At 42.5% G+C, this 21,756-nt stretch overlaps 27 non-coding genes across 27 annotated transcripts; 19 read left to right on the plus strand and 8 right to left on the minus strand.

The window, feature by feature from the left end:
- Positions 1-601: 601 nt before the first annotated feature.
- Positions 602-673, plus strand: trnaa-ugc (transfer RNA alanine (anticodon UGC)). Its single transcript has one exon. It is a non-coding gene; the product is annotated as a tRNA-Ala (tRNA).
- A 1,083-nt stretch (positions 674-1,756) lies between these two features.
- On the plus strand, positions 1,757-1,828 carry trnat-cgu (transfer RNA threonine (anticodon CGU)). Its single transcript has one exon. It is a non-coding gene; the product is annotated as a tRNA-Thr (tRNA).
- A 187-nt stretch (positions 1,829-2,015) lies between these two features.
- On the plus strand, positions 2,016-2,087 carry trnaa-cgc (transfer RNA alanine (anticodon CGC)). Its single transcript has one exon. It is a non-coding gene; the product is annotated as a tRNA-Ala (tRNA).
- Positions 2,088-3,356: 1,269 nt separating this feature from the next.
- Positions 3,357-3,428, minus strand: trnac-gca (transfer RNA cysteine (anticodon GCA)). Its single transcript has one exon. It is a non-coding gene; the product is annotated as a tRNA-Cys (tRNA).
- Positions 3,429-3,544: 116 nt separating this feature from the next.
- Positions 3,545-3,616, minus strand: trnac-gca (transfer RNA cysteine (anticodon GCA)). The gene has a single exon. It is a non-coding gene; the product is annotated as a tRNA-Cys (tRNA).
- Positions 3,617-4,566: 950 nt separating this feature from the next.
- On the plus strand, positions 4,567-4,638 carry trnaa-ugc (transfer RNA alanine (anticodon UGC)). The gene has a single exon. It is a non-coding gene; the product is annotated as a tRNA-Ala (tRNA).
- Positions 4,639-6,007: 1,369 nt separating this feature from the next.
- On the plus strand, positions 6,008-6,079 carry trnaa-ugc (transfer RNA alanine (anticodon UGC)). The gene has a single exon. It is a non-coding gene; the product is annotated as a tRNA-Ala (tRNA).
- Positions 6,080-7,162: 1,083 nt separating this feature from the next.
- trnat-ugu (transfer RNA threonine (anticodon UGU)) lies at positions 7,163-7,234 on the plus strand. Its single transcript has one exon. It is a non-coding gene; the product is annotated as a tRNA-Thr (tRNA).
- A 187-nt stretch (positions 7,235-7,421) lies between these two features.
- Positions 7,422-7,493, plus strand: trnaa-cgc (transfer RNA alanine (anticodon CGC)). The gene has a single exon. It is a non-coding gene; the product is annotated as a tRNA-Ala (tRNA).
- A 1,269-nt stretch (positions 7,494-8,762) lies between these two features.
- Positions 8,763-8,834, minus strand: trnac-gca (transfer RNA cysteine (anticodon GCA)). The gene has a single exon. It is a non-coding gene; the product is annotated as a tRNA-Cys (tRNA).
- Positions 8,835-8,950: 116 nt separating this feature from the next.
- trnac-gca (transfer RNA cysteine (anticodon GCA)) lies at positions 8,951-9,022 on the minus strand. The gene has a single exon. It is a non-coding gene; the product is annotated as a tRNA-Cys (tRNA).
- Positions 9,023-9,973: 951 nt separating this feature from the next.
- trnaa-ugc (transfer RNA alanine (anticodon UGC)) lies at positions 9,974-10,045 on the plus strand. Its single transcript has one exon. It is a non-coding gene; the product is annotated as a tRNA-Ala (tRNA).
- A 1,369-nt stretch (positions 10,046-11,414) lies between these two features.
- On the plus strand, positions 11,415-11,486 carry trnaa-ugc (transfer RNA alanine (anticodon UGC)). The gene has a single exon. It is a non-coding gene; the product is annotated as a tRNA-Ala (tRNA).
- Positions 11,487-12,596: 1,110 nt separating this feature from the next.
- trnat-cgu (transfer RNA threonine (anticodon CGU)) lies at positions 12,597-12,668 on the plus strand. The gene has a single exon. It is a non-coding gene; the product is annotated as a tRNA-Thr (tRNA).
- Positions 12,669-12,855: 187 nt separating this feature from the next.
- On the plus strand, positions 12,856-12,927 carry trnaa-cgc (transfer RNA alanine (anticodon CGC)). The gene has a single exon. It is a non-coding gene; the product is annotated as a tRNA-Ala (tRNA).
- Positions 12,928-14,196: 1,269 nt separating this feature from the next.
- On the minus strand, positions 14,197-14,268 carry trnac-gca (transfer RNA cysteine (anticodon GCA)). Its single transcript has one exon. It is a non-coding gene; the product is annotated as a tRNA-Cys (tRNA).
- Positions 14,269-14,383: 115 nt separating this feature from the next.
- On the minus strand, positions 14,384-14,455 carry trnac-gca (transfer RNA cysteine (anticodon GCA)). Its single transcript has one exon. It is a non-coding gene; the product is annotated as a tRNA-Cys (tRNA).
- Positions 14,456-14,667: 212 nt separating this feature from the next.
- On the plus strand, positions 14,668-14,739 carry trnaa-ugc (transfer RNA alanine (anticodon UGC)). The gene has a single exon. It is a non-coding gene; the product is annotated as a tRNA-Ala (tRNA).
- Positions 14,740-15,423: 684 nt separating this feature from the next.
- trnaa-ugc (transfer RNA alanine (anticodon UGC)) lies at positions 15,424-15,495 on the plus strand. The gene has a single exon. It is a non-coding gene; the product is annotated as a tRNA-Ala (tRNA).
- Positions 15,496-16,605: 1,110 nt separating this feature from the next.
- Positions 16,606-16,677, plus strand: trnat-cgu (transfer RNA threonine (anticodon CGU)). Its single transcript has one exon. It is a non-coding gene; the product is annotated as a tRNA-Thr (tRNA).
- A 187-nt stretch (positions 16,678-16,864) lies between these two features.
- Positions 16,865-16,936, plus strand: trnaa-cgc (transfer RNA alanine (anticodon CGC)). The gene has a single exon. It is a non-coding gene; the product is annotated as a tRNA-Ala (tRNA).
- Positions 16,937-18,199: 1,263 nt separating this feature from the next.
- On the minus strand, positions 18,200-18,271 carry trnac-gca (transfer RNA cysteine (anticodon GCA)). The gene has a single exon. It is a non-coding gene; the product is annotated as a tRNA-Cys (tRNA).
- A 115-nt stretch (positions 18,272-18,386) lies between these two features.
- Positions 18,387-18,458, minus strand: trnac-gca (transfer RNA cysteine (anticodon GCA)). Its single transcript has one exon. It is a non-coding gene; the product is annotated as a tRNA-Cys (tRNA).
- A 212-nt stretch (positions 18,459-18,670) lies between these two features.
- Positions 18,671-18,742, plus strand: trnaa-ugc (transfer RNA alanine (anticodon UGC)). Its single transcript has one exon. It is a non-coding gene; the product is annotated as a tRNA-Ala (tRNA).
- Positions 18,743-19,426: 684 nt separating this feature from the next.
- trnaa-ugc (transfer RNA alanine (anticodon UGC)) lies at positions 19,427-19,498 on the plus strand. The gene has a single exon. It is a non-coding gene; the product is annotated as a tRNA-Ala (tRNA).
- Positions 19,499-20,608: 1,110 nt separating this feature from the next.
- On the plus strand, positions 20,609-20,680 carry trnat-cgu (transfer RNA threonine (anticodon CGU)). The gene has a single exon. It is a non-coding gene; the product is annotated as a tRNA-Thr (tRNA).
- Positions 20,681-20,867: 187 nt separating this feature from the next.
- On the plus strand, positions 20,868-20,939 carry trnaa-cgc (transfer RNA alanine (anticodon CGC)). Its single transcript has one exon. It is a non-coding gene; the product is annotated as a tRNA-Ala (tRNA).
- The last annotated feature ends 817 nt before the right edge of the window (positions 20,940-21,756 follow it).

Below are 21,756 nucleotides of genomic sequence, written 5' to 3' on the forward strand. Positions count from 1 at the left end.
TGCTGAATAAAGAACCTTGATAGATCTGGTTTGTAGCCTTCATAATGGCATGCTATAGCTTTCTTCTTAAGTCCTTTTGAGAGTCAAGTCTGCTGTGAGTTCTCAAACTATATGTCCCCACTCTACATGGCACAATGTCCAAGTGGCTTGGCGTTGGTCTTGTAACCAGAAGAACATGGGTTTTATCCACTTTCATGCATTTTTGTTCATGCAAGACAACAAGCAAAGAAGCTTAATTAAAGGTCTCCATACTTGTTCCTCAGGAACCTCCTTCCTCGGTGCATTGCCTGATTGCGGGTGCTATGTTGTATCTACTAAATGACAGGACATTGCTTGTTGTCTGGCATTGTGGCCAAATGGCAAGGTGTCGATCTCGTAAACCGACGATCACAGCCTTGATCCCTTTCCGTGCCTGAAGGGCTGTTGTGTCTTTCTGTTGAAAATTTCTGGCTTGCTTTAGCATGCTCTTTCAAACATATCTCTGAGACTGTAGGTTGCCCTAAAAGCATGGAAACAATGCAGCATCTTAAGGATGCTGTCTTTGGAAGTCTGCAGAGTTTTGTTGCCAGGATGACAGTGTACACATACGCGACTTTTGTGAGGGGATGTAGCTCAGTGGTAGAGCGCATGCTTTGCATGTATGAGGTCCTGGGTTCAATCCCCAGCATCTCCATTTCTGCTGTTTTGCAACTTGAAAGTAAACATAAAGCCCATGTCTCTGGAAATTGCACAATAAAATCGGCATGTGTACAAGGCATTTGCTGATGAAGTAGCTTTATAAATCTCATTTCTTATAGGCTTCATAATTGCATGCTATAGATTTCTACTCAACTGCCTTTCACAGACAACTCTGCCCTGTGTTCTCAAGCCCACACTTATATTGTAGAAGTGGCGCAATTGCCAAGTTGCCTGGCGTTGGTCTTGTGAACTGAAGCTCACAGGTTTGATCTCTGTTTGTCCCTATTTGTTGATGCAAGAAAAAAGTAAAGTGGTTTAATTGCAGTTTACCATACTTGTTGCTCAAAACCTTCCTACCTCACTGCATGTTTTAATTGAGGGTGCTCTAATGTCTGTGTTACCTTCTGGTTTTCTGCTTTTTAGTTGGACCTCTGTCCAATTCAACATCTGTCTGTTCTTCTTTGCTTTGGTATGCTCTTTCCAATGTATTTGTGACATTGTCGGTTGTTCTAAAAGCATGGGAAAATGCAACAGCTTAACATTAGTCTTTTGCAAGTCTGTACATTTGTCTTGCAATGATAACAGTACACCAATGGCATTGGTTCTTGTCGGGGTGTAGCTCAGTGGTAGATCGCCAGTTCAATCCCCAGTATCTGCTTTGCTGCCGTTTTGCACCTTGAAATAAAACATGAAGCACACATCTATAGAATTTGCAAAAAAGGTGCATTTGTACAAGGCATTTGCTGATGAAGAACCTTGATAGATCTGGTTTGTAGCCTTCATAATTTAGATAGATTTCTTCTTAAGTCCTTTTGAGAGTCAACTCTGCTGTGAGTTCTCAAACTATATGTCCCCAGTCTACGTGGCACAATGTCCAAGTGGCTTGGCATTGGTCTTGTGAACAGAAGAATGTGGGTTTGATCCACGTTCATGCAGTTTTGTTCATGCAAGACAACAAGCAAAGAAGCTTAATTAAAGCTTTCCATACTTGTTCCTCAAAAACCTCCTTGCTCAGTGCATTGATTGATTGCGGGTGCTATGTTGTATCTACTAAGTGACAGGACATTGCTTGCTGTCTGGCATGGTGGCCAAGTGGTAAGGCGTCGGTCTCGTAAACCGAAGATCACGGGTTCGACCCCCGTCCGTGCCTGAAGGGGTGTTGTGTCTTTCTGTTGAAAATGTTTGGCTTGCTTTAGCATGCTCTTTCAAACATATCTCTGAGACTGTAGGTTGTCCTAAAAGCATGGAAACAATGCAGCAGTTTAAGGATGCTGCTTTTGCAAGTCTCCAGAGTTTTGTTATCAGGATGACACCATACAAAGCAATTAACTTTGTGAGGGGATGTAGCTCAGTGGTAGAGCGCATGCTTCGCATGTATGAGGTCCTGGGTTCAATCCCCAGCATCTCCATTTCTGCTGTTTTGCAACTTGAAAGTAGGCATAAATTTGCACAATAAAATCGGCATTTGTACAAGGCATTTGCTGATGAAGTAGTTTGATAAATTTGATTTCTTATAGGCTTCATAATTGCATGCTATAGAGTTCTACTCAACTGCCTTTCGCAGACAACTCTGCCCTGTGCTCTCAAGTCCATAAAGCACACATCTATAGAATTTGCAAAAAAGGTGCATTTGTACAAGGCATTTTTGCTGATGAAGAACCTTGATAGATCTGGTTTGTAGCCTTCATAAAGGCATGCTATAGATTTCTGCTGAAGTCCTTTTCAGATTCAACTCTGCTGTGAGTTCTCAAACTATATGTCCCCAGTCTAAGTGGCACAATGGCCAAGTGCCCTTTGCTGAACGTAGGTCTCTTAAGAGAGGGACTAGACATAGGGGGCACCCGGATTTGAACCGGGGACCTCTTGCTATGCAGTCAAATGCTCTCCCACTGATCGTAAAAGTAATATCTATTAAATGAACTGAAATGTATGGATTGTGCGGTGTGAAACCAAATCTTAACCAAAGTACCTAAATATATACTGGTAGGCAAAACTCTCTGCTAAACACAAAGCAGCCTTAAGAGAGGAAATGGACATATTGGTCATGCGGATTTGAACCGGGGACCTCTTGATCTGTAGTCAAACTCCCTACCACTGAGCTATGCCCCCTTCAATACAACCTCCCTTAAAATATATGGATCCTACATTGATCTTAGTCAGATAAAAAATAGCCCTTAAGCAAGGGATTGGACAAAAGGGGCACCCGGATCTGAACTATACTCCCTTGAAGGTAATATCTATTAAAATGGACTAAAATGCATGGATTCTACTATGTGAAAGCAAATCTTAACCAAAGTACCCTAAAAGGTAGCCAATACCCATTGCTGAATATAGCACCCTTAAGAGATGGACTGTACATAAGGGGAACCCTATGAACTGAAATGCATGGATTCTACTTTGTGAAAGCAAATCTTAGCCAAAGCAACCTATACCCATTCCTGAACATAGCACCTTTTTATGAGAAGCACTGGGCATAGGGGGCACCCAGATTTGAAGCGAGGACCTCTTGATCTGCAGTCAAATGCTGTACCACTGAGCTATACTCCTTTCGATATACACCGGCTTAAAATGTATGGATTCTACCTTGTAACAACAAATCTTAGCCAGATTACACAAATGTAAACTGGTAGCCAACAGGAATTGCTAAAAGTACAGCCTTTAAGCAATGGACTGGATACAGGGGGCACCCGGATTTGAACCGGGGACCTCTTGATCTGCAGTCAAATGCTCTACCACTGAGCTATACCCCCTGGAACATAGTAAGTACTAAAATGAACTGAAATGCATGGATCCTACTTTGTAAAACCAAATCTTAGCCTAAGTACCCATTGCTGAACTTAGCACCCTTAAGAGAGGGACTGGACATAGGGGGCACCCAGATTTGAACTGGGGACCTCTTGATCTGCAGTCAAATGCTCTACCACTGAGCTATACCCCCTTCAATGCAACCCACCTTAAGCAAGGGACTTGACAAAAGGGGCACCTGGATCTGAACTAAACTCCTTTAAAGGTAATATCTATTAAAATGGAGTGAAATGCATGGATTCTACTTTGTAAAACCAAATCTTAGCCAAAGAACCCATTGCTGAACAGAGCATCCTTCAGAGAGGCAATAGACATACGGGGCACCCGGATTTTAAGGTTTAATGTGGTGATGTAGCTCAGTGGTAGAGCGCATGCTGGGTTCAGTCCCCAGTATCTCCATTGCTGCTGTTTCATGCATTGAAGTTAAACATGAAGCACACATCTATAGAATTTGCAAAAACGGCGCATTTGTACAAGGCATTTGCTGAATAAAGAACCTTGATAGATCTGGTTTGTAGCCTTCATAATGGCATGCTATAGATTTCTTCTTAAGTCCTTTTGAGAGTCAAGTCTGCTGTGAGTTCTCAAACTATATGTCCCCACTCTACATGGCACAATGTCCAAGTGGCTTGGCGTTGGTCTTGTAACCAGAAGAACGTGGGTTTTATCCACTTTCATGCATTTTTCTTCATGCAAGACAACAAGCAAAGAAGCTTAATTAAAGGTCTCCATACTTGTTCCTCAGGAACCTCCTTCCTCGGTGCATTGCCTGATTGCGGGTGCTATGTTGTATCTACTAAATGACAGGACATTGCTTGTTGTCTGGCATTGTGGCCAAATGGCAAGGTGTCGATCTCGTAAACCGACGATCACAGCCTTGATCCCTTTCCGTGCCTGAAGGGCTGTTGTGTCTTTCTGTTGAAAATTTCTGGCTTGCTTTAGCATGCTCTTTCAAACATATCTCTGAGACTGTAGGTTGCCCTAAAAGCATGGAAACAATGCAGCATCTTAAGGATGCTGTCTTTGGAAGTCTGCAGAGTTTTGTTGCCAGGATGACAGTGTACACATATGTGACTTTTGTGAGGGGATGTAGCTCAGTGGTAGAGCGCATGCTTTGCATGTATGAGGTCCTGGGTTCAATCCCCAGCATCTCCATTTCTGCTGTTTTGCAACTTGACAGTAAACATAAAGCCCATGTCTCTGGAAATTGCACAATAAAATCGGCATGTGTACAAGGCATTTGCTGATGAAGTAGCTTTATAAATCTCATTTCTTATAGGCTTCATAATTGCATGCTATAGATTTCTACTCAACTGCCTTTCACAGACAACTCTGCCCTGTGTTCTCAAGCCCACACTTATATTGTAGAAGTGGCGCAATTGCCAAGTTGCCTGGTGTTGGTCTTGTGAACTGAAGCTCACAGGTTTGATCTCTGTTTGTCCCTATTTGTTGATGCAAGAAAAAAGTAAAGTGGCTTAATTGCAGTTTACCATACTTGTTGCTCAAAACCTTCCTACCTCACTGCATGTTTTAATTGAGGGTGCTCTAATGTCTGTGTTACCTTCTGGTTTTCTGCTTTTTAGTTGGACCTCTGTCCAATTCAACATCTGTCTGTTCTTCTTTGCTTTGGTATGCTCTTTCCAATGTATTTGTGACATTGTCGGTTGTTCTAAAAGCATGGGAAAATGCAACAGCTTAACATTAGTCTTTTGCAAGTCTGTACATTTGTCTTGCAATGATAACAGTACACCAATGGCATTGGTTCTTGTCGGGGTGTAGCTCAGTGGTAGATCGCGTGCTTTGCATGCATGAAGTCGTGGGTTCAATCCCCAGTATCTGCTTTGCTGCCGTTTTGCACCTTGAAATAAAACATGAAGTACACATCTATAGAATTTGCAAAAAAGGTGCATTTGTACAAGGCATTTGCTGATGAAGAACCTTGATAGATCTGGTTTGTAGCCTTCATAATAGCATGCTATAGATTTCTTCTTAAGTCCTTTTGAGAGTCAACTCTGCTGTGAGTTCTCAAACTATATGTCCCCACTCTACATGGCACAATGTCCAAGTGGCTTGGCGTTGGTCTTGTAACCAGAAGAACGTGGGTTTTATCCACTTTCATGCATTTTTGTTCATGCAAGACAACAAGCAAAGAAGCTTAATTAAAGGTCTCCATACTTGTTCCTCAGGAACCTCCTTCCTCGGTGCATTGCCTGATTGCGGGTGCTATGTTGTGTCTACTAAATGACAGGACATTGCTTGTTGTCTGGCATTGTGGCCAAATGGCAAGGTGTCGATCTCGTAAACCGACGATCACAGCCTTGATCCCTTTCCGTGCCTGAAGGGCTGTTGTGTCTTTCTGTTGAAAATTTCTGGCTTGCTTTAGCATGCTCTTTCAAACATATCTCTGAGACTGTAGGTTGCCCTAAAAGCATGGAAACAATGCAGCATCTTAAGGATGCTGTCTTTGGAAGTCTGCAGAGTTTTGTTGCCAGGATGACAGTGTACACATACGCGACTTTTGTGAGGGGATGTAGCTCAGTGGTAGAGCGCATGCTTTGCATGTATGAGGTCCTGGGTTCAATCCCCAGCATCTCCATTTCTGCTGTTTTGCAACTTGAAAGTAAACATAAAGCCCATGTCTCTGGAAATTGCACAATAAAATCGGCATGTTTACAAGGCATTTGCTGATGAAGTAGCTTTATAAATCTCATTTCTTATAGGCTTCATAATTGCATGCTATAGATTTCTACTCAACTGCCTTTCACAGACAACTCTGCCCTGTGTTCTCAAGCCCACACTTATATTGTAGAAGTGGCGCAATTGCCAAGTTGCCTGGCGTTGGTCTTGTGAACTGAAGCTCACAGGTTTGATCTCTGTTTGTCCCTATTTGTTGATGCAAGAAAAAAGTACAGTGGCTTAATTGCAGTTTACCATACTTGTTGCTCAAAACCTTCCTACCTCACTGCATGTTTTAATTGAGGGTGCTCTAATGTCTGTGTTACCTTCTGGTTTTCTGCTTTTTAGTTGGACCTCTGTCCAATTCAACATCTGTCTGTTCTTCTTTGCTTTGGTATGCTCTTTCCAATGTATTTGTGACATTGTCGGTTGTTCTAAAAGCATGGGAAAATGCAACAGCTTAACATTAGTCTTTTGCAAGTCTGTACATTTGTCTTGCAATGATAACAGTACACCAATGGCATTGGTTCTTGTCGGGGTGTAGCTCAGTGGTAGATCGCCAGTTCAATCCCCAGTATCTGCTTTGCTGCCGTTTTGCACCTTGAAATAAAACATGAAGCACACATCTATAGAATTTGCAAAAAAGGTGCATTTGTACAAGGCATTTGCTGATGAAGAACCTTGATAGATCTGGTTTGTAGCCTTCATAATTTAGATAGATTTCTTCTTAAGTCCTTTTGAGAGTCAACTCTGCTGTGAGTTCTCAAACTATATGTCCCCAGTCTACGTGGCACAATGTCCAAGTGGCTTGGCATTGGTCTTGTGAACAGAAGAATGTGGGTTTGATCCACGTTCATGCAGTTTTGTTCATGCAAGACAACAAGCAAAGAAGCTTAATTAAAGCTTTCCATACTTGTTCCTCAAAAACCTCCTTGCTCAGTGCATTGATTGATTGCGGGTGCTATGTTGTATCTACTAAGTGACAGGACATTGCTTGCTGTCTGGCATGGTGGCCAAGTGGTAAGGCGTCAGTCTTGTAAACCGAAGATCACGGGTTCGACCCCCGTCCGTGCCTGAAGGGGTGTTGTGTCTTTCTGTTGAAAATGTTTGGCTTGCTTTAGCATGCTCTTTCAAACATATCTCTGAGACTGTAGGTTGTCCTAAAAGCATGGAAACAATGCAGCAGTTTAAGGATGCTGCTTTTGCAAGTCTCCAGAGTTTTGTTATCAGGATGACACCATACAAAGCAATTAACTTTGTGAGGGGATGTAGCTCAGTGGTAGAGCGCATGCTTCGCATGTATGAGGTCCTGGGTTCAATCCCCAGCATCTCCATTTCTGCTGTTTTGCAACTTGAAAGTAGGCATAAATTTGCACAATAAAATCGGCATTTGTACAAGGCATTTGCTGATGAAGTAGTTTGATAAATTTGATTTCTTATAGGCTTCATAATTGCATGCTATAGAGTTCTACTCAACTGCCTTTCGCAGACAACTCTGCCCTGTGCTCTCAAGTCCATAAAGCACACATCTATAGAATTTGCAAAAAAGGTGCATTTGTACAAGGCATTTTTGCTGATGAAGAACCTTGATAGATCTGGTTTGTAGCCTTCATAAAGGCATGCTATAGATTTCTGCTGAAGTCCTTTTCAGATTCAACTCTGCTGTGAGTTCTCAAACTATATGTCCCCAGTCTAAGTGGCACAATGGCCAAGTGCCCTTTGCTGAACGTAGGTCTCTTAAGAGAGGGACTAGACATAGGGGGCACCCGGATTTGAACCGGGGACCTCTTGCTATGCAGTCAAATGCTCTCCCACTGATCGTAAAAGTAATATCTATTAAATGAACTGAAATGTATGGATTGTGCGGTGTGAAACCAAATCTTAACCAAAGTACCTAAATATATACTGGTAGGCAAAACTCTCTGCTAAACACAAAGCAGCCTTAAGAGAGGAAATGGACATATTGGTCATGCGGATTTGAACCGGGGACCTCTTGATCTGTAGTCAAACTCCCTACCACTGAGCTATGCCCCCTTCAATACAACCTCCCTTAAAATATATGGATCCTACATTGATCTTAGTCAGATAAAAAATAGCCCTTAAGCAAGGGATTGGACAAAAGGGGCACCCGGATCTGAACTATACTCCCTTGAAGGTAATATCTATTAAAATGGACTAAAATGCATGGATTCTACTATGTGAAAGCAAATCTTAACCAAAGTACCCTAAAAGGTAGCCAATACCCATTGCTGAATATAGCACCCTTAAGAGATGGACTGGACATAAGGGGAACCCTATGAACTGAAATGCATGGATTCTACTTTGTGAAAGCAAATCTTAGCCAAAGCAACCTATACCCATTCCTGAACATAGCACCTTTTTATGAGAAGCACTGGGCATAGGGGGCACCCAGATTTGAAGCGAGGACCTCTTGATCTGCAGTCAAATGCTGTACCACTGAGCTATACTCCTTTCGATATACACCGGCTTAAAATGTATGGATTCTACCTTGTAACAACAAATCTTAGCCAGATTACACAAATGTAAACTGGTAGCCAACAGGCATTGCTAAAAGTACAGCCTTTAAGCAATGGACTGGATACAGGGGGCACCCGGATTTGAACCGGGGACCTCTTGATCTGCAGTCAAATGCTCTACCACTGAGCTATACCCCCTGGAACATAGTAAGTACTAAAATGAACTGAAATGCATGGATCCTACTTTGTAAAAGCAAATCTTAGCATAAGTACCCATTGCTGAACTTAGCACCCTTAAGAGAGGGACTGGACATAGGGGGCACCCAGATTTGAACTGGGGACCTCTTGATCTGCAGTCAAATGCTCTACCACTGAGCTATACCCCCTTCAATGCAACCCACCTTAAGCAAGGGACTTGACAAAAGGGGCACCTGGATCTGAACTAAACTCCTTTAAAGGTAATATCTATTAAAATGGAGTGAAATGCATGGATTCTACTTTGTAAAACCAAATCTTAGCCAAAGAACCCATTGCTGAACAGAGCATCCTTCAGAGAGGCAATAGACATACGGGGCACCCGGATTTTAAGGTTTAATGTGGTGATGTAGCTCAGTGGTAGAGCGCATGCTGGGTTCAGTCCCCAGTATCTCCATTGCTGCTGTTTCATGCATTGAAGTTAAACATGAAGCACACATCTATAGAATTTGCAAAAACGGCGCATTTGTACAAGGCATTTGCTGAATAAAGAACCTTGATAGATCTGGTTTGTAGCCTTCATAATGGCATGCTATAGATTTCTTCTTAAGTCCTTTTGAGAGTCAAGTCTGCTGTGAGTTCTCAAACTATATGTCCCCACTCTACATGGCACAATGTCCAAGTGGCTTGGCGTTGGTCTTGTAACCAGAAGAACGTGGGTTTTTATCCACTTTCATGCATTTTTCTTCATGCAAGACAACAAGCAAAGAAGCTTAATTAAAGGTCTCCATACTTGTTCCTCAGGAACCTCCTTCCTCGGTGCATTGCCTGATTGTGGGTGCTATGTTGTATCTACTAAATGACAGGACATTGCTTGTTGTCTGGCATTGTGGCCAAATGGCAAGGTGTTGATCTCGTAAACCGACGATCACAGCCTTGATCCCTTTCCGTGCCTGAAGGGCTGTTGTGTCTTTCTGTTGAAAATTTCTGGCTTGCTTTAGCATGCTCTTTCAAACATATCTCTGAGACTGTAGGTTGCCCTAAAAGCATGGAAACAATGCAGCATCTTAAGGATGCTGTCTTTGGAAGTCTGCAGAGTTTTGTTGCCAGGATGACAGTGTACACATATGCGACTTTTGTGAGGGGATGTAGCTCAGTGGTAGAGCGCATGCTTTGCATGTATGAGGTCCTGGGTTCAATCCCCAGCATCTCCATTTCTGCTGTTTTGCAACTTGACAGTAAACATAAAGCCCATGTCTCTGGAAATTGCACAATAAAATCGGCATGTGTACAAGGCATTTGCTGATGAAGTAGCTTTATAAATCTCATTTCTTATAGGCTTCATAATTGCATGCTATAGATTTCTACTCAACTGCCTTTCACAGACAACTCTGCCCTGTGTTCTCAAGCCCACACTTATATTGTAGAAGTGGCGCAATTGCCAAGTTGCCTGGTGTTGGTCTTGTGAACTGAAGCTCACAGGTTTGATCTCTGTTTGTCCCTATTTGTTGATGCAAGAAAAAAGTAAAGTGGTTTAATTGCAGTTTACCATACTTGTTGCTCAAAACCTTCCTACCTCACTGCATGTTTTAATTGAGGGTGCTCTAATGTCTGTGTTACCTTCTGGTTTTCTGCTTTTTAGTTGGACCTCTGTCCAATTCAACATCTGTCTGTTCTTCTTTGCTTTGGTATGCTCTTTCCAATGTATTTGTGACATTGTCGGTTGTTCTAAAAGCATGGGAAAATGCAACAGCTTAACATTAGTCTTTTGCAAGTCTGTACATTTGTCTTGCAATGATAACAGTACACCAATGGCATTGGTTCTTGTCGGGGTGTAGCTCAGTGGTAGATCGCGTGCTTTGCATGCATGAAGTCGTAGGTTCAATCCCCAGTATCTGCTTTGCTGCCGTTTTGCACCTTGAAATAAAACATGAAGCACACATCTATAGAATTTGCAAAAAAGGTGCATTTGTACAAGGCATTTGCTGATGAAGAACCTTGATAGATCTGGTTTGTAGCCTTCATAATAGCATGCTATAGATTTCTTCTTAAGTCCTTTTGAGAGTCAACTCTGCTGTGAGTTCTCAAACTATATGTCCCCACTCTACATGGCACAATGTCCAAGTGGCTTGGCGTTGGTCTTGTAACCAGAAGAACGTGGGTTTTATCCACTTTCATGCATTTTTGTTCATGCAAGACAACAAGCAAAGAAGCTTAATTAAAGGTCTCCATACTTGTTCCTCAGGAACCTCCTTCCTCGGTGCATTGCCTGATTGCGGGTGCTATGTTGTGTCTACTAAATGACAGGACATTGCTTGTTGTCTGGCATTGTGGCCAAATGGCAAGGTGTCGATCTCGTAAACCGACGATCACAGCCTTGATCCCTTTCCGTGCCTGAAGGGCTGTTGTGTCTTTCTGTTGAAAATTTCTGGCTTGCTTTAGCATGCTCTTTCAAACATATCTCTGAGACTGTAGGTTGCCCTAAAAGCATGGAAACAATGCAGCATCTTAAGGATGCTGTCTTTGGAAGTCTGCAGAGTTTTGTTGCCAGGATGACAGTGTACACATACGCGACTTTTGTGAGGGGATGTAGCTCAGTGGTAGAGCGCATGCTTTGCATGTATGAGGTCCTGGGTTCAATCCCCAGCATCTCCATTTCTGCTGTTTTGCAACTTGAAAGTAAACATAAAGCCCATGTCTCTGGAAATTGCACAATAAAATCGGCATGTTTACAAGGCATTTGCTGATGAAGTAGCTTTATAAATCTCATTTCTTATAGGCTTCATAATTGCATGCTATAGATTTCTACTCAACTGCCTTTCACAGACAACTCTGCCCTGTGTTCTCAAGCCCACACTTATATTGTAGAAGTGGCGCAATTGCCAAGTTGCCTGGCGTTGGTCTTGTGAACTGAAGCTCACAGGTTTGATCTCTGTTTGTCCCTATTTGTTGATGCAAGAAAAAAGTAAAGTGGCTTAATTGCAGTTTACCATACTTGTTGCTCAAAACCTTCCTACCTCACTGCATGTTTTAATTGAGGGTGCTCTAATGTCTGTGTTACCTTCTGGTTTTCTGCTTTTTAGTTGGACCTCTGTCCAATTCAACATCTGTCTGTTCTTCTTTGCTTTGGTATGCTCTTTCCAATGTATTTGTGACATTGTCGGTTGTTCTAAAAGCATGGGAAAATGCAACAGCTTAACATTAGTCTTTTGCAAGTCTGTACATTTGTCTTGCAATGATAACAGTACACCAATGGCATTGGTTCTTGTCGGGGTGTAGCTCAGTGGTAGATCGCGTGCTTTGCATGCATGAAGTCGTGGGTTCAATCCCCAGTATCTGCTTTGCTGCCGTTTTGCACCTTGAAATAAAACATGAAGCACACATCTATAGAATTTGCAAAAAAGGTGCATTTGTACAAGGCATTTGCTGATGAAGAACCTTGATAGATCTGGTTTGTAGCCTTCATAATAGCATGCTATAGATTTCTTCTTAAGTCCTTTTGAGAGTCAACTCTGCTGTGAGTTCTCAAACTATATGTCCCCAGTCTACGTGGCACAATGTCCAAGTGGCTTGGCATTGGTCTTGTGAACAGAAGAATGTGGGTTTGATCCACGTTCATGCAGTTTTGTTCATGCAAGACAACAAGCAAAGAAGCTTAATTAAAGCTTTCCATACTTGTTCCTCAAAAACCTCCTTGCTCAGTGCATTGATTGATTGCGGGTGCTATGTTGTATCTACTAAGTGACAGGACATTGCTTGCTGTCTGGCATGGTGGCCAAGTGGTAAGGCGTCGGTCTCGTAAACCGAAGATCACGGGGTCGACCCCCGTCCGTGCCTGAAGGGGTGTTGTGTCTTTCTGTTGAAAATGTTTGGCTTGCTTTAGCATGCTCTTTCAAACATATCTCTGAGACTGTAGGTTGTCCTAAAAGCATGGAAACAATGCAGCAGTTTAAGGATGCTGCTTTTGCAAGTCTCCAGAGTTTTGTTATCAGGATGACACCATACAAAGCGATTAACTTTGTGAGGGGATGTAGCTCAGTGGTAGAGCGCATGCTTCGCATGTATGAGGTCCTGGGTTCAATCCCCAGCATCTCCATTTCTGCTGTTTTGCAACTTGAAAGTAGGCAGAAATTTGCACAATAAAATCGGCATTTGTACAAGGCATTTGCTGATGAAGTAGTTTGATAAATTTGATTTCTTATAGGCTTCATAATTGCATGCTATAGAGTTCTACTCAACTGCCTTTCGCAGACAACTCTGCCCTGTGCTCTCAAGTCCATAAAGCACACATCTATAGAATTTGCAAAAAAGGTGCATTTGTACAAGGCATTTTTGCTGATGAAGAACCTTGATAGATCTGGTTTGTAGCCTTCATAAAGGCATGCTATAGATTTCTGCTGAAGTCCTTTTCAGATTCAACTCTGCTGTGAGTTCTCAAACTATATGTCCCCAGTCTACGTGGCACAATGGCCAAGTGCCCTTTGCTGAACGTAGGTCTCTTAAGAGAGGGACTAGACATAGGGGGCACCCGGATTTGAACCGGGGACCTCTTGCTATGCAGTCAAATGCTCTCCCACTGATCGTAAAAGTAATATCTATTAAATGAACTGAAATGTATGGATTGTGCGGTGTGAAACCAAATCTTAACCAAAGTACCTAAATATATACTGGTAGGCAAAACTCACTGCTAAACACAAAGCAGCCTTAAGAGAGGAAATGGACATATTGGTCATGCGGATTTGAACCGGGGACCTCTTGATCTGTAGTCAAACTCCCTACCACTGAGCTATGCCCCCTTCAATACAACCTCCCTTAAAATATATGGATCCTACATTGATCTTAGTCAGATAAAAAATAGCCCTTAAGCAAGGGATTGGACAAAAGGGGCACCCGGATCTGAACTATACTCCCTTGAAGGTAATATCTATTAAAATGGACTAAAATGCATGGATTCTACTATGTGAAAGCAAATCTTAGCCAAAGTACCCTAAAAGGTAGCCAATACCCATTGCTGAATATAGCACCCTTAAGAGATGGACTGGACATAAGGGGAACCCTATGAACTGAAATGCATGGATTCTACTTTGTGAAAGCAAATCTTAGCCAAAGCAACCTATACCCATTCCTGAACATAGCACCTTTTTATGAGAAGCACTGGGCATAGGGGGCACCCAGATTTGAAGCGAGGACCTCTTGATCTGCAGTCAAATGCTGTACCACTGAGCTATACTCCTTTCGATATACACCGGCTTAAAATGTATGGATTCTACCTTGTAACAACAAATCTTAGCCAGATTACACAAATGTAAACTGGTAGCCAACAGGCATTGCTAAAAGTACAGCCTTTAAGCAAGGGACTGGATACAGGGGGCACCCGGATTTGAACCGGGGACCTCTTGAGCTGCAGTCAAATGCTCTACCACTGAGCTATACCCTCGGAACATAGTAAGTACTAAAATGAACTGAAATGCATGGATCCTACTTTGTAAAACCAAATCTTAGCCTAAGTACCCGTTGCTGAACTTAGCACCCTTAAGAGAGGGACTGGACATAGGGGGCACCCAGATTTGAACTGGGGACCTCTTGATCTGCAGTCAAATGCTCTACCACTGAGCTATACCCCCTTCAATGCAACCCACCTTAAGCAAGGGACTTGACAAAAGGGGCACCTGGATCTGAACTAAACTCCTTTAAAGGTAATATCTATTAAAATGGAGTGAAATGCATGGATTCTACTTTGTAAAACCAAATCTTAGCCAAAGAACCCATTGCTGAACAGAGCATCCTTCAGAGAGGCAATAGACATACGGGGCACCCGGATTTTAAGGTTTAATGTGGTGATGTAGCTCAGTGGTAGAGCGCATGCTTTGCGTGTATGAGGTCCTGGGTTCAATCTCCAGTATCTCCATTGCTGCTGTTTCATGCATTGAAGTTAAACATGAAGCACACATCTATAGAATTTGCAAAAACAGCGCATTTGTACAAGGCATTTGCTGAATAAAGAACCTTGATAGATCTGGTTTGTAGCCTTCATAATGGCATGCTATAGCTTTCTTCTTAAGTCCTTTTGAGAGTCAAGTCTGCTGTGAGTTCTCAAACTATATGTCCCCACTCTACATGGCACAATGTCCAAGTGGCTTGGCGTTGGTCTTGTAACCAGAAGAACATGGGTTTTATCCACTTTCATGCATTTTTGTTCATGCAAGACAACAAGCAAAGAAGCTTAATTAAAGGTCTCCATACTTGTTCCTCAGGAACCTCCTTCCTCGGTGCATTGCCTGATTGCGGGTGCTATGTTGTATCTACTAAATGACAGGACATTGCTTGTTGTCTGGCATTGTGGCCAAATGGCAAGGTGTCGATCTCGTAAACCGACGATCACAGCCTTGATCCCTTTCCGTGCCTGAAGGGCTGTTGTGTCTTTCTGTTGAAAATTTCTGGCTTGCTTTAGCATGCTCTTTCAAACATATCTCTGAGACTGTAGGTTGCCCTAAAAGCATGGAAACAATGCAGCATCTTAAGGATGCTGTCTTTGGAAGTCTGCAGAGTTTTGTTGCCAGGATGACAGTGTACACATACGCGACTTTTGTGAGGGGATGTAGCTCAGTGGTAGCGCGCATGCTTTGCATGTATGAGGTCCTGGGTTCAATCCCCAGCATCTCCATTTCTGCTGTTTTGCAACTTGAAAGTAAACATAAAGCCCATGTCTCTGGAAATTGCACAATAAAATCGGCATGTGTACAAGGCATTTGCTGATGAAGTAGCTTTATAAATCTCATTTCTTATAGGCTTCATAATTGCATGCTATAGATTTCTACTCAACTGCCTTTCACAGACAACTCTGCCCTGTGTTCTCAAGCCCACACTTATATTGTAGAAGTGGCGCAATTGCCAAGTTGCCTGGCGTTGGTCTTGTGAACTGAAGCTCACAGGTTTGATCTCTGTTTGTCCCTATTTGTTGATGCAAGAAAAAAGTAAAGTGGTTTAATTGCAGTTTACCATACTTGTTGCTCAAAACCTTCCTACCTCACTGCATGTTTTAATTGAGGGTGCTCTAATGTCTGTGTTACCTTCTGGTTTTCTGCTTTTTAGTTGGACCTCTGTCCAATTCAACATCTGTCTGTTCTTCTTTGCTTTGGTATGCTCTTTCCAATGTATTTGTGACATTGTCGGTTGTTCTAAAAGCATGGGAAAATGCAACAGCTTAACATTAGTCTTTTGCAAGTCTGTACATTTGTCTTGCAATGATAACAGTACACCAATGGCATTGGTTCTTGTCGGGGTGTAGCTCAGTGGTAGATCGCGTGCTTTGCATGCATGAAGTCGTGGGTTCAATCCCCAGTATCTGCTTTGCTGCCGTTTTGCACCTTGAAATAAAACATGAAGCACACATCTATAGAATTTGCAAAAAAGGTGCATTTGTACAAGGCATTTGCTGATGAAGAACCTTGATAGATCTGGTTTGTAGCCTTCATAATAGCATGCTATAGATTTCTTCTTAAGTCCTTTTGAGAGTCAACTCTGCTGTGAGTTCTCAAACTATATGTCCCCAGTCTACGTGGCACAATGTCCAAGTGGCTTGGCATTGGTCTTGTGAACAGAAGAATGTGGGTTTGATCCACGTTCATGCAGTTTTGTTCATGCAAGACAACAAGCAAAGAAGCTTAATTAAAGCTTTCCATACTTGTTCCTCAAAAACCTCCTTGCTCAGTGCATTGATTGATTGCGGGTGCTATGTTGTATCTACTAAGTGACAGGACATTGCTTGCTGTCTGGCATGGTGGCCAAGTGGTAAGGCGTCGGTCTCGTAAACCGAAGATCACGGGTTCGACCCCCCTCCGTGCCTGAAGGGGTGTTGTGTCTTTCTGTTGAAAATGTTTGGCTTGCTTTAGCATGCTCTTTCAAACATATCTCTGAGACTGTAGGTTGTCCTAAAAGCATGGAAACAATGCAGCAGTTTAAGGATGCTGCTTTTGCAAGTCTCCAGAGTTTTGTTATCAGGATGACACCATACAAAGCAATTAACTTTGTGAGGGGATGTAGCTCAGTGGTAGAGCGCATGCTTCGCATGTATGAGGTCCTGGGTTCAATCCCCAGCATCTCCATTTCTGCTGTTTTGCAACTTGAAAGTAGGCAGAAATTTGCACAATAAAATCGGCATTTGTACAAGGCATTTGCTGATGAAGTAGTTTGATAAATTTGATTTCTTATAGGCTTCATAATTGCATGCTATAGAGTTCTACTCAACTGCCTTTCGCAGACAACTCTGCCCTGTGCTCTCAAGTCCATAAAGCACACATCTATAGAATTTGCAAAAAAGGTGCATTTGTACAAGGCATTTTTGCTGATGAAGAACCTTGATAGATCTGGTTTGTAGCCTTCATAAAGGCATGCTATAGATTTCTGCTGAAGTCCTTTTCAGATTCAACTCTGCTGTGAGTTCTCAAACTATATGTCCCCAGTCTACGTGGCACAATGGCCAAGTGCCCTTTGCTGAACGTAGGTCTCTTAAGAGAGGGACTAGACATAGGGGGCACCCGGATTTGAACCGGGGACCTCTTGCTATGCAGTCAAATGCTCTCCCACTGATCGTAAAAGTAATATCTATTAAATGAACTGAAATGTATGGATTGTGCGGTGTGAAACCAAATCTTAACCAAAGTACCTAAATATATACTGGTAGGCAAAACTCACTGCTAAACACAAAGCAGCCTTAAGAGAGGAAATGGACATATTGGTCATGCAGATTTGAACCGGGGACCTCTTGATCTATAGTCAAACTCCCTACCACTGAGCTATGCCCCCTTCAATACAACCTCCCTTAAAATATATGGATCCTACATTGATCTTAGTCAGATAAAAAATAGCCCTTAAGCAAGGGATTGGACAAAAGGGGCACCCGGATCTGAACTATACTCCCTTGAAGGTAATATCTATTAAAATGGACTAAAATGCATGGATTCTACTATGTGAAAGCAAATCTTAGCCAAAGTACCCTAAAAGGTAGCCAATACCCATTGCTGAATATAGCACCCTTAAGAGATGGACTGGACATAAGGGGAACCCTATGAACTGAAATGCATTGATTCTACTTTGTGAAAGCAAGCCAAAGCAACCTATACCCATTCCTGAACATAGCACCTTTTTATGAGAAGCACTGGGCATAGGGGGCACCCAGATTTGAAGCGAGGACCTCTTGATCTGCAGTCAAATGCTGTACCACTGAGCTATACTCCTTTCGATATACACCGGCTTAAAATGTATGGATTCTACCTTGTAACAACAAATCTTAGCCAGATTACACAAATGTAAACTGGTAGCCAACAGGCATTGCTAAAAGTACAGCCTTAAAGCAAGGGACTGGATATAGGGGGCACCCGGATTTGAACCGGGGACCTCTTGATCTGCAGTCAAATGCTCTACCACTGAGCTATACCCCTGGAACATAGTAAGTACTAAAATGAACTGAAATGCATGGATCCTACTTTGTAAAACCAAATCTTAGCCTAAGTACCCGTTGCTGAACTTAGCACCCTTAAGAGAGGGACTGGACATAGGGGGCACCCAGATTTGAACTGGGGACCTCTTGATCTGCAGTCAAATGCTCTACCACTGAGCTATACCCCCTTCAATGCAACCCACCTTAAGCAAGGGACTTGACAAAAGGGGCACCTGGATCTGAACTAAACTCCTTTAAAGGTAATATCTATTAAAATGGAGTGAAATGCATGGATTCTACTTTGTAAAACCAAATCTTAGCCAAAGAACCCATTGCTGAACAGAGCATCCTTCAGAGAGGCAATAGACATACGGGGCACCCGGATTTTAAGGTTTAATGTGGGGATGTAGCTCAGTGGTAGAGCGCATGCTTTGCGTGTATGAGGTCCTGGGTTCAATCCCCAGTATCTCCATTGCTGCTGTTTCATGCATTGAAGTTAAACATGAAGCACACATCTATAGAATTTGCAAAAACAGCGCATTTGTACAAGGCATTTGCTGAATAAAGAACCTTGATAGATCTGGTTTGTAGCCTTCATAATGGCATGCTATAGCTTTCTTCTTAAGTCCTTTTGAGAGTCAAGTCTGCTGTGAGTTCTCAAACTATATGTCCCCACTCTACATGGCACAATGTCCAAGTGGCTTGGCGTTGGTCTTGTAACCAGAAGAACGTGGGTTTTATCCACTTTCATGCATTTTTGTTCATGCAAGACAACAAGCAAAGAAGCTTAATTAAAGGTCTCCATACTTGTTCCTCAGGAACCTCCTTCCTCGGTGCATTGCCTGATTGCGGGTGCTATGTTGTATCTACTAAATGACAGGACATTGCTTGTTGTCTGGCATTGTGGCCAAATGGCAAGGTGTCGATCTCGTAAACCGACGATCACAGCCTTGATCCCTTTCCGTGCCTGAAGGGCTGTTGTGTCTTTCTGTTGAAAATTTCTGGCTTGCTTTAGCATGCTCTTTCAAACATATCTCTGAGACTGTAGGTTGCCCTAAAAGCATGGAAACAATGCAGCATCTTAAGGATGCTGTCTTTGGAAGTCTGCAGAGTTTTGTTGCCAGGATGACAGTGTACACATACGCGACTTTTGTGAGGGGATGTAGCTCAGTGGTAGAGCGCATGCTTTGCATGTATGAGGTCCTGGGTTCAATCCCCAGCATCTCCATTTCTGCTGTTTTGCAACTTGAAAGTAAACATAAAGCCCATGTCTCTGGAAATTGCACAATAAAATCGGCATGTGTACAAGGCATTTGCTGATGAAGTAGCTTTATAAATCTCATTTCTTATAGGCTTCATAATTGCATGCTATAGATTTCTACTCAACTGCCTTTCACAGACAACTCTGCCCTGTGTTCTCAAGCCCACACTTATATTGTAGAAGTGGCGCAATTGCCAAGTTGCCTGGCGTTGGTCTTGTGAACTGAAGCTCACAGGTTTGATCTCTGTTTGTCCCTATTTGTTGATGCAAGAAAAAAGTAAAGTGGTTTAATTGCAGTTTACCATACTTGTTGCTCAAAACCTTCCTACCTCACTGCATGTTTTAATTGAGGGTGCTCTAATGTCTGTGTTACCTTCTGGTTTTCTGCTTTTTAGTTGGACCTCTGTCCAATTCAACATCTGTCTGTTCTTCTTTGCTTTGGTATGCTCTTTCCAATGTATTTGTGACATTGTCGGTTGTTCTAAAAGCATGGGAAAATGCAACAGCTTAACATTAGTCTTTTGCAAGTCTGTACATTTGTCTTGCAATGATAACAGTACACCAATGGCATTGGTTCTTGTCGGGGTGTAGCTCAGTGGTAGATCGCGTGCTTTGCATGCATGAAGTCATGGGTTCAATCCCCAGTATCTGCTTTGCTGCCGTTTTGCACCTTGAAATAAAACATGAAGCACACATCTATAGAATTTGCAAAAAAGGTGCATTTGTACAAGGCATTTGCTGATGAAGAACCTTGATAGATCTGGTTTGTAGCCTTCATAATAGCATGCTATAGATTTCTTCTTAAGTCCTTTTGAGAGTCAACTCTGCTGTGAGTTCTCAAACTATATGTCCCCAGTCTACGTGGCACAATGTCCAAGTGGCTTGGCATTGGTCTTGTGAACAGAAGAATGTGGGTTTGATCCACGTTCATGCAGTTTTGTTCATGCAAGACAACAAGCAAAGAAGCTTAATTAAAGCTTTCCATACTTGTTCCTCAAAAACCTCCTTGCTCAGTGCATTGATTGATTGCGGGTGCTATGTTGTATCTACTAAGTGACAGGACATTGCTTGCTGTCTGGCATGGTGGCCAAGTGGTAAGGCGTCGGTCTCGTAAACCGAAGATCACGGGTTCGACCCCCGTCCGTGCCTGAAGGGGTGTTGTGTCTTTCTGTTGAAAATGTTTGGCTTGCTTTAGCATGCTCTTTCAAACATATCTCTGAGACTGTAGGTTGTCCTAAAAGCATGGAAACAATGCAGCAGTTTAAGGATGCTGCTTTTGCAAGTCTCCAGAGTTTTGTTATCAGGATGACACCATACAAAGCAATTAACTTTGTGAGGGGATGTAGCTCAGTGGTAGAGCGCATGCTTCGCATGTATGAGGTCCTGGGTTCAATCCCCAGCATCTCCATTTCTGCTGTTTTGCAACTTGAAAGTAGGCAGAAATTTGCACAATAAAATCGGCATTTGTACAAGGCATTTGCTGATGAAGTAGTTTGATAAATTTGATTTCTTATAGGCTTCATAATTGCATGCTATAGAGTTCTACTCAACTGCCTTTCGCAGACAACTCTGCCCTGTGCTCTCAAGTCCATAAAGCACACATCTATAGAATTGGCAAAAAAGGTGCATTTGTACAAGGCATTTTTGCTGATGAAGAACCTTGATAGATCTGGTTTGTAGCCTTCATAAAGGCATGCTATAGATTTCTGCTGAAGTCCTTTTCAGATTCAACTCTGCTGTGAGTTCTCAAACTATATGTCCCCAGTCTACGTGGCACAATGGCCAAGTGCCCTTTGCTGAACGTAGGTCTCTTAAGAGAGGGACTAGACATAGGGGGCACCCGGATTTGAACCGGGGACCTCTTGCTATGCAGTCAAATGCTCTCCCACTGATCGTAAAAGTAATATCTATTAAATGAACTGAAATGTATGGATTGTGCGGTGTGAAACCAAATCTTAACCAAAGTACCTAAATATATACTGGTAGGCAAAACTCACTGCTAAACACAAAGCAGCCTTAAGAGAGGAAATGGACATATTGGTCATGCGGATTTGAACCGGGGACCTCTTGATCTGTAGTCAAACTCCCTACCACTGAGCTATGCCCCCTTCAATACAACCTCCCTTAAAATATATGGATCCTACATTGATCTTAGTCAGATAAAAAATAGCCCTTAAGCAAGGGATTGGACAAAAGGGGCACCCGGATCTGAACTATACTCCCTT

The sequence above is a fragment of the Astyanax mexicanus genome, chromosome 11, assembly GCF_023375975.1.
Source record: "Astyanax mexicanus isolate ESR-SI-001 chromosome 11, AstMex3_surface, whole genome shotgun sequence".
Lineage (NCBI taxonomy): Eukaryota > Metazoa > Chordata > Actinopteri > Characiformes > Acestrorhamphidae > Astyanax > Astyanax mexicanus.